Source organism: Bos indicus x Bos taurus, chromosome 7 (genome assembly GCF_003369695.1).
Source record: "Bos indicus x Bos taurus breed Angus x Brahman F1 hybrid chromosome 7, Bos_hybrid_MaternalHap_v2.0, whole genome shotgun sequence".
Lineage (NCBI taxonomy): Eukaryota > Metazoa > Chordata > Mammalia > Artiodactyla > Bovidae > Bos > Bos indicus x Bos taurus.
In genome coordinates, this window is record NC_040082.1 from 22,235,563 (window position 1) to 22,249,299 (window position 13,737).

Sequence of the window (13,737 nt, forward strand, 5' to 3'; positions counted from 1 at the left end):
AATTCATTAGGACTTTGAGTAGCTGTTTTGTACCTAAGAATGAGAATTGATGGAGAGGTTGTGACTAAACACATAATTTTATGAAATATGATCAAAACATAATGGTTTTGTTATGATGCACATAACAATCAAGAACCTGTTTCTTTTTAGCAAGCTCCTAAAAAGTGCCTCCCGTATAATTATTAAATAAAAACACTCACTTATTCAGTACTCAGCTAAGCTTTTAAACTCTGAATAAGAGAAGTACACAGTGAGAGAGGTACTTACATGGTTTCCTTGGATACTGGATGATGCCATTCAGGTCTATGTTTTTATCTGAAAGTGGTGCCCTGTGGAGAAATGAGGCTTGGTGAGTGGCTGTTTATACATAGTAAGTAAATAAGAACTTTGTTTATTTTACAAAGCACTTTTGATTTTGACCTAGATTTATTTTTCTCGTCACACCCAACCCTTGTAAACGGCAATAATACAGGAGAACAGGTACTTTGTACAATTCTTTTTAACACCACTGAAGGAATCATAATTATTAAAGCAGAAACTCTGAATGCCATGGCTAAGCACATTACTCCTTGGACTGCTTTATATATCTTGACTACTATATTGACGTCAGATGAATCAATGAACACCACCTGACTCTTTCTTTTCCTTCAAAAAGAATTGTTCTTGAAGCATCAATAAAGAAGTGAATCTAAAAAATTCACATAAAGGATAAATGTCCTTACCGTAATCAGAGTAAGAGAACTCTAGCTTTAGCCCACTCCTAAACACCTCAGGGTTTCCTTAGCTGCCATTTTAAATATTGTAGTGGGATCCTCGAGTCCCAATCGTTGAAGTGCTATGAGCATACAATTTTGACATTCAGTATCTCAGAACTACATGTTTTCTAATTTTGGTAGCATGATTAATCCCTCCTATGTGATGAGTTTTAACCGTCTAATATTTCTTTGGATCGAAAAGAACAAATGAGCTACAGCAAAGAATAGCAACTAACTTGAACGCTTCACGCAATTTAATAACCCGAAATGAAGTAAGTGTGTGCTAGGTTTCCATTAAAAAGTTTCCAGCCACAATTAATTGAACAAAAACTCGTCTTGTTCCAAGATTATTCTTGGAAATGTAATTTTGAAGTCTATGTGAAATAAGGAAACTTACTTTTTACCATATGAAAGCAATCTCATTTTTTCAGGAATGATTTTTGGATAGACTTCCGATTTGACATTTTCCATTTGAACGAGCAGCGAAGGGGTTTGGAAGGGGTGGGGGAGGGCAGCAGTTCTGTGTTCTTTTGCCAGCTCTGACAAAGGTCTGGTTGTCAGTGATACCTTTACAGCTAAATTTACTCCAGAGTGACAGGAACAGGTGCACCTCGGCCTGCCAGACACTTGTGCACAGGGATCACGCATCTTACGGCTTGACGATCAAGGGGGGAAAGCCTGGGTCTTCATAGAAAAGGAGAGGAGACAAACGCAGCCCAAACTGGGGGGTTTCTCTTCAAAGCCAGCTGGTCTGGCTTTATTCTACAGGAATTTTTTTACCTGTCAGAGTTTGGACAACAAAGCCCTCAGCAGGTGCTGACGGGTACAACTTCCTGGAGAAGCAGAAAGGCGCTGGTGAGTTTCAATTGCCAAAATGTATTTTTTTAATCTCTAAAAGTTCATTTTGTTATCTTGGAAGAGGCACTGCTGAGGTACCTACGTTCAGAAAGCTGATGAGACCATTGGAATCAGAGCCAACTAACTCAACAGTGGGTTTTCCTGGCGTAGAAAGTAGGGCTGTTACCATTTGACAGTTTTTTAGAGGAAAGAACAAAGTTTTTTTTTTTTAAAGAAAATACTTTATATTTTTAATGTTGTTCTCGCTCATTACTCTCTTCAGTATCTGAAAGATGAAGAATTAATTATGTATATGATACTAGACTATTCAAATAAATACATAAATATCATTTTGACACTTGTTAATCTAACTGCCATAATCTATTCATTCTAAATAAAATGTTATTTTTCAATAAATCTCCAAACTAAAATGTGAAATGGTACATGCTCTTTTCAAAAGTTTCATGGGCTAGAATATTTTATGTGTGCATGTGACAGGAATATGATTAGAGAGAATATGAAATTAATTTTATTTTTAATAAATTTTTAAAACATGTATTGCACAGAATATTTAACAAATAGAAGTGGCAACATTTTCTCATGACAAAGAGTTTCTTTAGAGCAAAGTCTTCAGAATAAACAATACACTACTAAAGCATGTTTTTACGTCACTGATTTCCAAAATTAGCACTTTTATATACTTGGTATTTTTACTTTGTGAATTCAAAACTTTAGGCAAAAATTTTTTTCAGAATAGGATCTTAATTAATGCAAAATATGGAAAAATGAGACCACATGTTAGGACATATTTTTAAAAAGTGATTCTATTTCAAGGACTCATTCTTTTAACTATGCTTCACAGCATTTCTCTACAAATTGTTGTATAATAGCAAATTGAAAACATTTATTTAAGCAAGTCAGGAGCTTAAAGCTAGGGACTATACATAGTAAACATATGAAACCACTTTAATAACCAAATTCCATATTTGCAAGCAACATGGACTAATGAATGTAAAAGATGCATGCATACATTTATCAAGAATGCTATAAATTATTATGCATAAAATCAATTTTCTGGGCTGTGGGGGGTAGAACTGGTGGTGCTTAAGAAGAGAAATGCTCCTACCAGTATAAATTAATACTATAAGACAACTATTTTACTCTGATGATCCCATAAATAATTTTCAATCTATATGCTTAACACATTGTCACATAGTGGGAAAATAACAAGGTCTGATATTTTTTTAATGACCACTATATCTAAAACAATTTTCAGATCAATGATGACACAGGTATGTTACAAATTTATATGTATCATTCTCTTTCAAATTAATTTAATTGCTGTTTAATTATGAAATATGTGTGGTTTAAAAAACTACCAGAAATTATTCACCCCCCCAAAAAAAGTAATGTTTTTAAAACATAATCTCATCTACATTTTAATGAAACAATATTTTGCAATCTCAAAACTCAGATCTGATTTTCATTATAAATTATTACATGTAGAATGTGGTTCAGAAAAGTAAAGTCCATTTTATTTTTTTTTAATTCATGTATTTATTGTGGTTTCAAACTGCTCTTTTTATGTAATATTTTATCAACTTCATCATATTGATTTTGGCACCTGAGTAACCGTGGTCACTGAAAATTTTAGATGACTTCATTAGCCTCTTAAAGAATGAATATGCACTCCATGCACTTGATCATTGTTTTTTAATCTGCTCTGTTAAATCCTATATTCGAAAGAAAGGATTCAATTTGAAAGATGACTACTGCAAAACTGAACATATATTTTTAAGTCAACTTCAGAATTGTATTTATTAAACTTTTATATGCAATACAATTGGCTATAATTATAATAATATTTGTCATTAACACTAAGTACAAGCAACACAAAAACTTCTTCCAAATTATTTTTTATGACTTCAGTGAATTATTTAAGTGTGACTCAACCTATGAGAAACATTGTTAGGAATAGCCCAAATATTTCTACATAACTAAAATTTATCATTTTAACCCTGCCCTAAGTTATTGGCTTAATCTAAAATTCTATGATAAATTCTTTTAATTATAAGAAAAAGTTTTAACTCCTAGTTCAACATGCAACTACATGTTTGTCCTTTCTGATAAACCTTCAACTTTCATGTCAGAAAAATACCTATGCCAACTCCCCACAATGTATGGGGATGGTTTCTTTTAATCAGTCTTAGAAACTTGGCTTAAAGTTGCAATGACTCATATATGCCCTAAAACTTTAATTTTAAAATACATGCACTTTAAGCATTATTTGCAATATATCTTTGTATCTTAAGGACAGTTTTTAGTGGAGAAAAAATAATTATTTTCCCCTTTCAGAAAGACATTTGAAAAACATTTTGTTTACCTTATATGGTCATAGGGAAAATCTTGGTTCTCCAAGCAAATAACTTCAATAAGTCATATTCCGAATATCAATCTATTTAATTACAGGACAAAGAAGTTTCCAGCTAAAATGGTTTACTTGGAAGTATTTAAAGAAACAAAAATACTTTGGCAGCTTTATATGTATCTCCTCATTGACCAGCCACCTGACTGACAGCTGTCAACTGTCTGTGGGCCAAATGTAACCCAGTAAAGATAAAAATTACATATTACTCATCCCTGTTGATATTACCTGGTGCCAGTAGGTTTTCCAATAGGAATAACTAGACTATAGATATAAAGAAGTAAAAGAGGAATCATTTTAATTGCTTACCACGGCTCCTTTGTCACTAACTTGTTCCCCCTTCTTTTTCTTATTTATTCCACTTCTCCCAATGGCCAAGTATCACATCCACAGAGTTCATTTCCTTAAGGAAACTTCAGATGTATGTAACAAGTATGTGTCCATGAATAAACTGAGCAGCGAGGTAATAATGGCCACGCATTTCTTTCAATCAGTCTTCTTTTAAGTTCATGAAATCTTTGAGTCTTTGAAGCTTTCAACTACTCATTTTAAAGAAAATGAAACAGAAGCACAAAAATGAAATTTATCCAAGGTCACCAACCATGAGGATGTAGATGTAGACTTGGGTCTGTCTCATAACTTCATATCCAGTGATTTTTGTTTTCTTCTGTTAGACTTAAACATGTGGACTGTCAAACTATAAGTTTAAAAAGTATACATGAAAAATTAATGTGATTTACATTCCTTTGGAGAACCATTTTCAGTTACCAAATTAATACCTTACTCAAGAGATACAGTTTTATCAGAGCATATTAAAATGTAGTTTAATAAAATAGCATAAACACATTAAAATATCTATGGTATAAATTCTTTTTTAGATTCTCTTTATTATTTAAATTGATTTCTAAACTGAAAATGTTTATGGTGCTTATGAAAAAGCAGAAGTAAAATATAATCAATGGCAGCATAAATGTTGAGAAGGTGAATGTAGAAATGAAAAGTTCAGGTTGAAAATTTCTTATATATTAGGGGATAATTAAAAATACCAAATATACCAAAGTATAAGCATTTGTATAATAGAATACTCATGAGAAGAATATATTAAACGGTTCACATAACTGACTCAACAACTGACTAGCTGGTGTGTGTATATGTGTGTTAATTACTAAACTTCTCTGGACCCAAGAGGCCTCATCAGCAAGTGTTTTCTAACAGCTAAGAAATTCTATAACTCAATAATCCTGTATTAACATGAGTGTTTTGTATTTATTCATATAATTATATTAATAAAAAGTAATATTGCTATGAGTTTTTATAATGCTGCACAATACACTGATTCACAGACATGAGGATATAGTCAAATGTTTTCTGACCCTTCAGAATAGAAATTGTTTAGAATATATCTACCATATTCTAAATGTAAAATAATTTATGTTAACCCTGGGCTTTGAAGAAATATTTGCCTTTGAGAAGCGTCTGCTTTAAAATCCAAACACGGAAATGAATTTTTTGTAAAAGGAGTTGGGGGTGGGGGGGGTACTTAAAACATTGATATCAGATATGGGAGGAAACTGTGGACAGGGTTTTCCTGCAAGGAATTAGTCTAAAATAATCTCCAACAGCTCTATGATACCATTTAGCAACTAAATTATATATCTAAATTTACAAATGAATCTGCTTATTCTATTACATTTGGTCCAAATCAACATTAGTCATTAATCAGCAAACCATTTAACAATAGGCAATAACAGTATGCAAATCAATTGCAAGCAAAATAATCAGTAAATAATATCCATTCCTAAGAATTGGGAAAGACAAGGGTGTCAAAGCAAAATATGCAAAATCACTAGACTTTCAAATGAATTCAATCATTCCCCTGCATCTCAAAGGGCTGTTAGTGAGGGTGATAGATTGTCCCTCGTCTGCCTTTTAAGAATCATAAATGTTTTCTCCTTAGAGCTGAAGACTGTTGTCCACCCAGAGTAGAAGCAGGTAGCTGAGCTGTCTGTTTCACTGCTTAGTAATTTTGTAATTGGAATGGATGAGACTCTTCGCTGGGCTATGTGTAAATCGCAGGAAAGGAAGTTTTAGTTTTTAAACAGAAGGGGTTTCCTCTGCTACACATCCCAAAAGGATTCTAGGCCATATTGGTGGATTCCTGTCGGCAATGGCTTGCCCTGCCCTCTCCCTATTGCTGTAAGTAGCCCACAATTTCAGCATTCCAAATAATTAAAACACCAATATTAACTTATGAAATCAGGAGACAAAACAAAATCACTTTGTAATACACTACTGTTCAGTTGGCTATATTTTTCCCACTTGGGTACTCTGGTAACAAAACATGCAAGGTCTTACCCAGGGATGATATTATCACAGATAGCTTTGAATTTTTCAGTGTGTTCTATAGGCCTGAGTTGACACAAAGGACTTAATGTTCACTTAACGTTTACAGTTTTATAAAATGGGACCCTTTTTTTCCTATTCTTTTTTTTTAATTAAAGTATAGTTGACTTTACAATGTTCTGTTAATTACAAGTGTAAGCAAAGTGATTCAGTTATACATACATATATATACATATATGTATATTCTTTGAAAAAGAATCTGAAAGATTCTTTTCCATTATAGGTTATAACAAGAAACTGAATATAGTTCCCTGTGCTATACAATAGGGAGACATTTTTTTAATGGAAAAAAAAAATGTAAGCCAGCACATGAATATGTCTGTTTGTGTCAGAAAAACACTGGTACAAAAAACAGGCGTGGTAGAGGCTCCCCCCCAATCCGAAGTGTTAAAAATATCTGTGTCCAAGAGAGGCTAATGGCAGCAGCTGGGTATGGAGAGAGGTTAAAAGCCTGGGAATGTGGATCCCTGTGTGGCCTCGGAAGCCCATGTTGTCAAGGTTTCTCCTGATGGCTCGGCAGACAGAGGTAATTAGGAGGAAGTAAGGGACATTTGTATTGATTGAAAGCTTCTCTCAGGAAAAGTCACATTTCTTACATGATCAAGCACAACGCTAGCCCTGGGCGTAGGGAATCTGGGCTTACAGCAGCTGGTGGTCACTGAAGCAGGCATGTGTTTGCCAGCCAGTTGTCACTAAAGGTAGAGGTTCCTGGAGCCAGAACTCATTTTACCAGTTTTGCTGAGATTCTGGGATCCCAAGAACATATTCCACCCAAGAAAAATAAGCACTTCCCCTTTGATAAGTAAAGATGAAGAAGTGTACAGAAAATTAGGAAAATTAGGTCTACATATGGGTCAGTCCATTCTAAAGGAGATCAGTCCCTGGGTGTTCTTTGGAAGGAATGATGCTAAAGCTGAAACTCCAGTACTTTGGCCACCTCATGCGAAGAGTTGACTCACTGGAAAAGACTCTGATGCTGGGAGAGACTGGGGGCAGGAGGAGAAGGGGACGACAGAGGATGAGATGGCTGGATGGCATCACAGACTGGATGGACGTGAGTTTGAGTGAACTCCGGGAGTTGGTGATGGACAGGAAGGCCTGGCGTGCTGCGATTTATGGGGTCGCAAAGAATCGGACACAACTGAGCAACTGAGCTGAACTGAACTGAATGGCTCAACCAATTTTCTGACTACCATGGGTAGAATACATGTGGCATGTTTTTTTCATTTGTTTATAATATGAACCAAGACAGGTGATGGAAAAAATCTGTACCATTTTGAACTCTCATTCTTACTATTTTGAAAGGCATTTACTAACTTGGAAAGTTTCATAAAGTTTAAGTTGGGAGGCCAGGAAGGAATAATAGAGAAAAGGTAAGATTATAGGATTAGGTCTTTGCAGATTTTATGCTCACCCCTACATTCAAGCAGTCCCTGGAGAAGGAAATGGCAACCCACTCCAAATATTCTTGCCTGGAAAATTTCATGGACAGAGGAGCCTGGAGGGCTACAGCCCATGGGGTCACAAAGAGTCAGACACGACTGAGCACGCATGCACATTCAAGCAGTAGATTGCAAACAAAATGTACATAATACTGGAGGAGCTAGTTAAAATGCTGATTCCTGTGATTGAGGCCTTGTGGGCCTGAAGTAGGGCCCAGAAATCTGGGCATTCTGCTAAGCTGTTCTCTGTACTAAATTGTTCAGTCCTTACCACAGCCTTCTCTTCTTAAAGAGGGTCAATTCTCCTGCTCTATGGTAGCAGGAAAACTAGAACTTAGGGATCTCAAGACCTGAATGATCAAAGTGAACCCATGGAAACAGATGTTACACGCACATTGTTATTTACTATCTGATATAACTGTGCTTAAAAGTTTAATTATTTTTATGTGCATTGGCAAATGATGAAATTTACCCACTACTAGTGAATAAGGCAAAAGTCAGTCTCAAGTTCTACTTAAGTTTCAGGCACTTGATAGTATAGCTTGAAATATGAAAAATGGCTTGAACTAACTCTTCAGGAAAGTCATAAACAGCACAGACAGTGGTTATTATAAATGTGTAGGCACAGACATTCAAGTTTTGGAATATTCAGTTAATCACCACTGACCTAGGAAGTTTAACAGTTTACAGCCTAGCTATAATGTAAGGAAACCACAAGCTTTATTCTCCCATGTGTGAGTCATTTTTTTTGCCATCGGCTACACCAACCAGAACCTCACAGCTACATAAGAGTGAGGTGAGGACGTGTGGATGGATGAACACAAATACTAGATAAACAACATAAGCATGTGATTTATTTGCTGTGAGTTAATCATCATTGTAATCAAAGAGCAATTATAGTGATTAATAAAAATAATCATAGAAATTCTTCTATGACCATATTGCCTATCGTATACATCACAGGTTGTTTAGGAAATATGCAGCTTTGTTAGCAGTATTTTATTTTGGAGTGATTCAGATAAATAGAAAATATTATTAATGAAATCCTATGGTTCTGAAACAAAAAATGCAGTTTTCCAAAGCAATGAAAAAAACCTGATTAATAGCCAGCCATGGTAGGACGCTTTACTGAGTTTACAACTGAAAATAAAAAACAAACAGCTGACAATAAAAAGATGGAGCAGAAAAGATGAAGGAAAGACAAAAGGAAAGAGAGAAAGGGAAGGAAATTTTAAAAATGGGAGTATATCTATCGATTGGCTATTTAGTCATTCTTAAAGGAGCCAAAAGGAATACAAAAATTGTAGAATGTTTCTTGCTGCTGCTGCTAAGTTGCTTCAGTCATGTCTGACCCTGTGCGACCCCATAGACAGCACCCACCAGGCTCCCCCGTCCCTGGGATTCTCCAGGCAAGAACACTGGAGTGGGTTGCCATTTCCTTCTCCAATGCATGAAAGTGAAAAGTGAAAGTGAAGTCGCTCAGTCGTGTCCAACTCTTAGCGACCTCGTGGACTGCAGCCTACCAGGCTCCTCCGTCCATGGGATTTTCCAGGCAAGAGTACTGGAGTGGGGTGCCATTGCCTTCTTCGAGAATATTTCTTAGTGCCCCACTTTAAGTAGTGTTAAAATCTTTTACTTAGAATATTTTGTTTCTGAATAAAGTGATCTGATTTGATATGGATGTTCCATGTTTACAGGTTTAGTGCTATACAAGGTTGAGAAATATTTAATTTACATGCCCCACCTCTGCACATAGAAAGAGGCTTTATCAGGGATTTTGTAGAGGAGAGAAAGGGCAGAATGCATTTTCCCCTCCAACCTTGTACCTCTCCCCAACCCTACCAAATTCTTCCCTTCATCCAGGAAGCAGCACGATTCTTAACACGGAGTTCTTATATCTCCTTCAAGATGTTCCTGGAAGAATACTCACTAATTACATCTCTGGGAGCTGTTGGAGTGGGAACAAAAGGGAGTGCGCACAGGGTGAGACCGAGGAACCACAGAGTAGGCTGTGGCCACAGCACACGCAGCAACCGTGTGCAAAGAGGGGACAAAAGAGGTGAGCGGAGCAGCAGGAACCACAGAGTGCTGTTTTTTTATTTTAAATAGTAAGCAGGCAAATTCTCAAGCATCAAGATATTCTGCTGACAGACAACGTGTTTTTCAATTCCAACCTTTTCAAAAACGGTAAAATTTCCTCCTCGAGAGCCAGGCTGCCCACTGATCTGCACCCAGGACACGTCTCTGTCAGCAAACAAACGGGAGACGTACTCAGAGTCTCCTCCCCAAAGCACTCCAGACCAACACGGCAGGGCATCTGTGGAATCTCAGTCATCACGGATACTCCTTTGGATTTTGAACCCTTTGCAGAAAACTCTGGAAGAGAAGTTCATTGAAAGGAGTAGCAACGCATTGTTACTGTGTCACCGAGGGAGTGGGGTTGGAGTGCCTGGCTCCTCTGGTAGAACAGAGGCCAGGAGAATCCCGGAGGCTTCTGAGGAAAGGAAAGGACCTTGTGGGTCACCACAGGGAGAGGCCATGAGGAGATAGGGGCGCTCAATAAAGAGCTATTATTGATTTTAAGCAGTGCTGCTGGGTGAGTGGAGCATGCCAGAGGGCAAAGGAGGACAGACTGAAGGTGAGTAGAGGGAAGCAGGGAGACAGAAACAAGTCTCAGCTGCCTCACCAATTGCCTACACCACGCAGAGAGTATTGATCTGAAAGGACTTAAAAATTCAGCTTGAACAGGAAGAATATCTATAATAAATATAGTAATATTGCTATGCTATGCTATGCTAAGTCACTTCAGTCGTGTCCAACTCTGTGCGACCCCATAGATGGCAGCTCACCAGGCTCCGTCGTCCCTGGGATTCTCCAGGCAAGAATACTGGAGTGGATTGCCATTTCCTTCTCCAGTGCATGAAAAGAGAAAAGTGAAAGTGAAGTCGCTCAGTCGTATCCGACTTTTAGTGACCCCATGGACTGCAGCCTACCAGGCTCCTCCGTCCATGGGATTTTCCAGGCAAGAGTATGCTATACTTAACAGCATAATATTCTACATATTTATGCTAAGTTTCCTTAAATTGCAGAGTAAGATCATGTCATCAATAAGCAGTTTAGAAGATGTCTGATTATTCTGATGTAGCCTTAGTGGTGGTGGTGGTGGTGGTTTAGTTGCTAAGTCGTGTCCAACTCTTGCGACCTCATCAACTGTAGCCCGCCAGGCTCCTCTGCCCATGGGATTTTCCAGGCAAGAATACTGGAGTGGATTGCCATTTCCTTCTCCAGGGGATCTTCCTGACCTAGGAATTGAACCCAGGTCTCCTGTATTGCAGGCAGGTTCTTTACCAACTAAGCTATGAGGGAAGCCCGATGTAGCCTTACTCTGGACAAATGGATATATAACTATCTCCATAAGTCTGCTAAAGTCAAGTATGAATACAAAATAAAAGTCTCCAAGAAGAATATTACATGGAACACTGATGAGGATAATATAAATTGGTCATCCCAAAACATAAGACTTCTTGATATAATGTATATTGGCTTGATCAACATATGGTCATAAATATGTTTTATGCATGTGTGCTAAGTCACTTCAGCTGTGTTGAACTCTTTCTGACCCCATGGACTGTAGCCTGTCAGTCTCCCCTGTCCCTGGGATTCTCCAGGCAAGAATAGTGGTGGGGGTTGCCATGCCCTCCTCCATGGGATCTTTCCCACCCAGAGACTGAAGCCTGCATCTCTTATGTCTCTGCATTGGAAGCGCCACCTGGGAAGCCCAAATAGGTTCTATATTTATTTCAAATGTGAATGCTCTAATATGAAATAAAACTGCTTTGAAACATGGAAGCTGATAGAAAAGAAGTGGTCTTCTAAAATTTTAAGATAACAGACACTGAGATGTTTTTCAGGAATATGGATAGCCCTTGAAAGTGAACAGTATAACAATAGCTAACATTTATTGAGCATTTTCTATATGCCAAGCACTAAGTGGTTACAGAAATACAATTTCATGTACTCTTGTCAGCAAAATTCCCTCTTCCCATCCAGGAAGTTCCCATCACTTTCCCCATTTTACAATGAGGACATTTAGAAAATTAAGGTCAGATGGTTACTCAGTGTCTGAGCCTGGATTCTAACCCAGGGTCTCTGATTTACCCTTTCCTGTCATACATTCTCCGAAAAGGTATTTCCCATAATGTTCATACATTGATGCACAACTTTTCATTAGTGAAGCTGACTTTTTAAAAAATGATCAGATCTTTCATGAGTGTTACTCACCAAAATGTCTCCTTAAAGGCTATACCACATTTATATAAGGGACACCCTTGAAATTTCCCTTTTGTATCTGTGATTAGTGTCAATTTAGGACACCAATATCATATATCAAATAATCTGGTGCTTTATAATCATATCATAGTTTCTATCAAGCACCTTGTTCATTACATTTGGTTTGGATTTAGTTTCAGCAACAAATTCGTCCTTAATGATAATGATTTGCTAACAATCAGACTGTTAAGACTGCAGAGCAAATTCCTAAGGATATTTCTGTTGAGCCTTCATCACTGAAATAAGCAAATAACCTCCTAAGGCATCTATCTTGAAGAGGATGACACAGGGTTAGATACATATTTGTAAAATATTTTCTGGTTGGGAAAAAGTGTCAATTATATCATGCCCTGCTCTCATCATCCCTATAAGTGAGCAAAGGTTTATGAGTATAATGAAGCAGTAAGCACTGTGAAAGTGAAAGTGAAGTCGCTCAGTTGTGTCCGACTCTTTGCTACCCCATGGACGGTAACCTACCAGGCTCCGCGGTCCATGGGATTTTCCAGGCAAGAATACTGGAGTGGGCTGCCATTTCCTTCTCCAGGGGATCTTCCCAACCCAGGGATCGAACCCGTGTCTCCTGCATTGCAGATAGACGCTTTACTGTCTGAGCCACTAGGGAAGCCCTATTGGGCTTATAATAGAAGGACATCTATTGGAAACAAACCAACATAGTTTCACGTCCTTTGTCTGGCACTTAAGAGTTATGTGACTTGGGGCAGGTAGCATTACCTCTCTAAGCTTCAGTTTTAAACATGTATAAAATGGGAGAATAGTAGTACCTTCTAAGAGACTGTTATTTAGATAAAAAGAAAAAGTTTATAAAGGAGTTAATTGAGTATTGATCCAACACTGATAAGTAGTGAATGGTCATTATGCGCTGTGAACTTATTTCAACCCACATTCTAAGTGAAAGTCGCTCAGTCGTGTCCGATTCTTCGAGACTCTATGAACTACACAGTCCATGGAATTCTCCAGGCCAGAATACTGGAGTGGGTAGCCTTTCCCTTCTCCAGGGGATCTTCCCAACCCAGAGATTGAACCAGGGTCTCCTGCATTATGGGCAGATTCTTTACCAACTGAGCTATCAGGGAAGCCCCACCCACATTCTAAACAGATAGTAATATTTTTGTACATATACTACAAATACATTTGTATTACAAATCTGAATATTATTGATATAGAAATATTTAGCTACAAATTCATTTTAAAATTTTTCAATAAGATATTAGACCTCTTTGGTTTGGATCTTTGACTTAATGAACTAGTTGTTGTTATTTAGTGACTAAGTCATGTCTGACTCTTTCTGCGACTCTGTAGCCTGTCAGGCTCCTATGTGCATGAGATTTCCTAGCCAAGAATACTGGAGTGGGTTGCCATTTCCTCCTCCAGAGCATCTTCCAGACCCAGGGACTGAACACGTGTCTCTTGCACTGGCAGGCAGATTCTTTACCACTGAGCCACCAGGGAACTAGTGAGCCCCAGTGAACTAGTATCCACTGCTAAAAACAAACTGGTTTTAATCACTAACTTAAAAGTTTTATTG

General features: G+C 37.5%; 1 protein-coding gene across 14 annotated transcripts in view; it reads left to right on the top strand.

Moving 5' to 3' along the window:
- The first annotated feature begins 1,435 nt into the window (after positions 1 to 1,435).
- Positions 1,436 to 13,737, top strand: part of MEF2C (myocyte enhancer factor 2C) — a 179,169-nt gene continuing 166,867 nt past the window's right edge. For 6 of the 14 annotated variants that reach the window (XM_027545628.1, XM_027545629.1, XM_027545627.1 and 3 more), the window contains exon 1: positions 1,472 to 1,610. The gene's annotated coding sequence lies outside the window, so the exon portion shown is untranslated. Of the gene's footprint in view, positions 1,611 to 13,737 lie in introns of all 14 variants that reach the window. The other 8 variants (XM_027545652.1, XM_027545634.1, XM_027545637.1 and 5 more) reach the window with 6 other exon arrangements.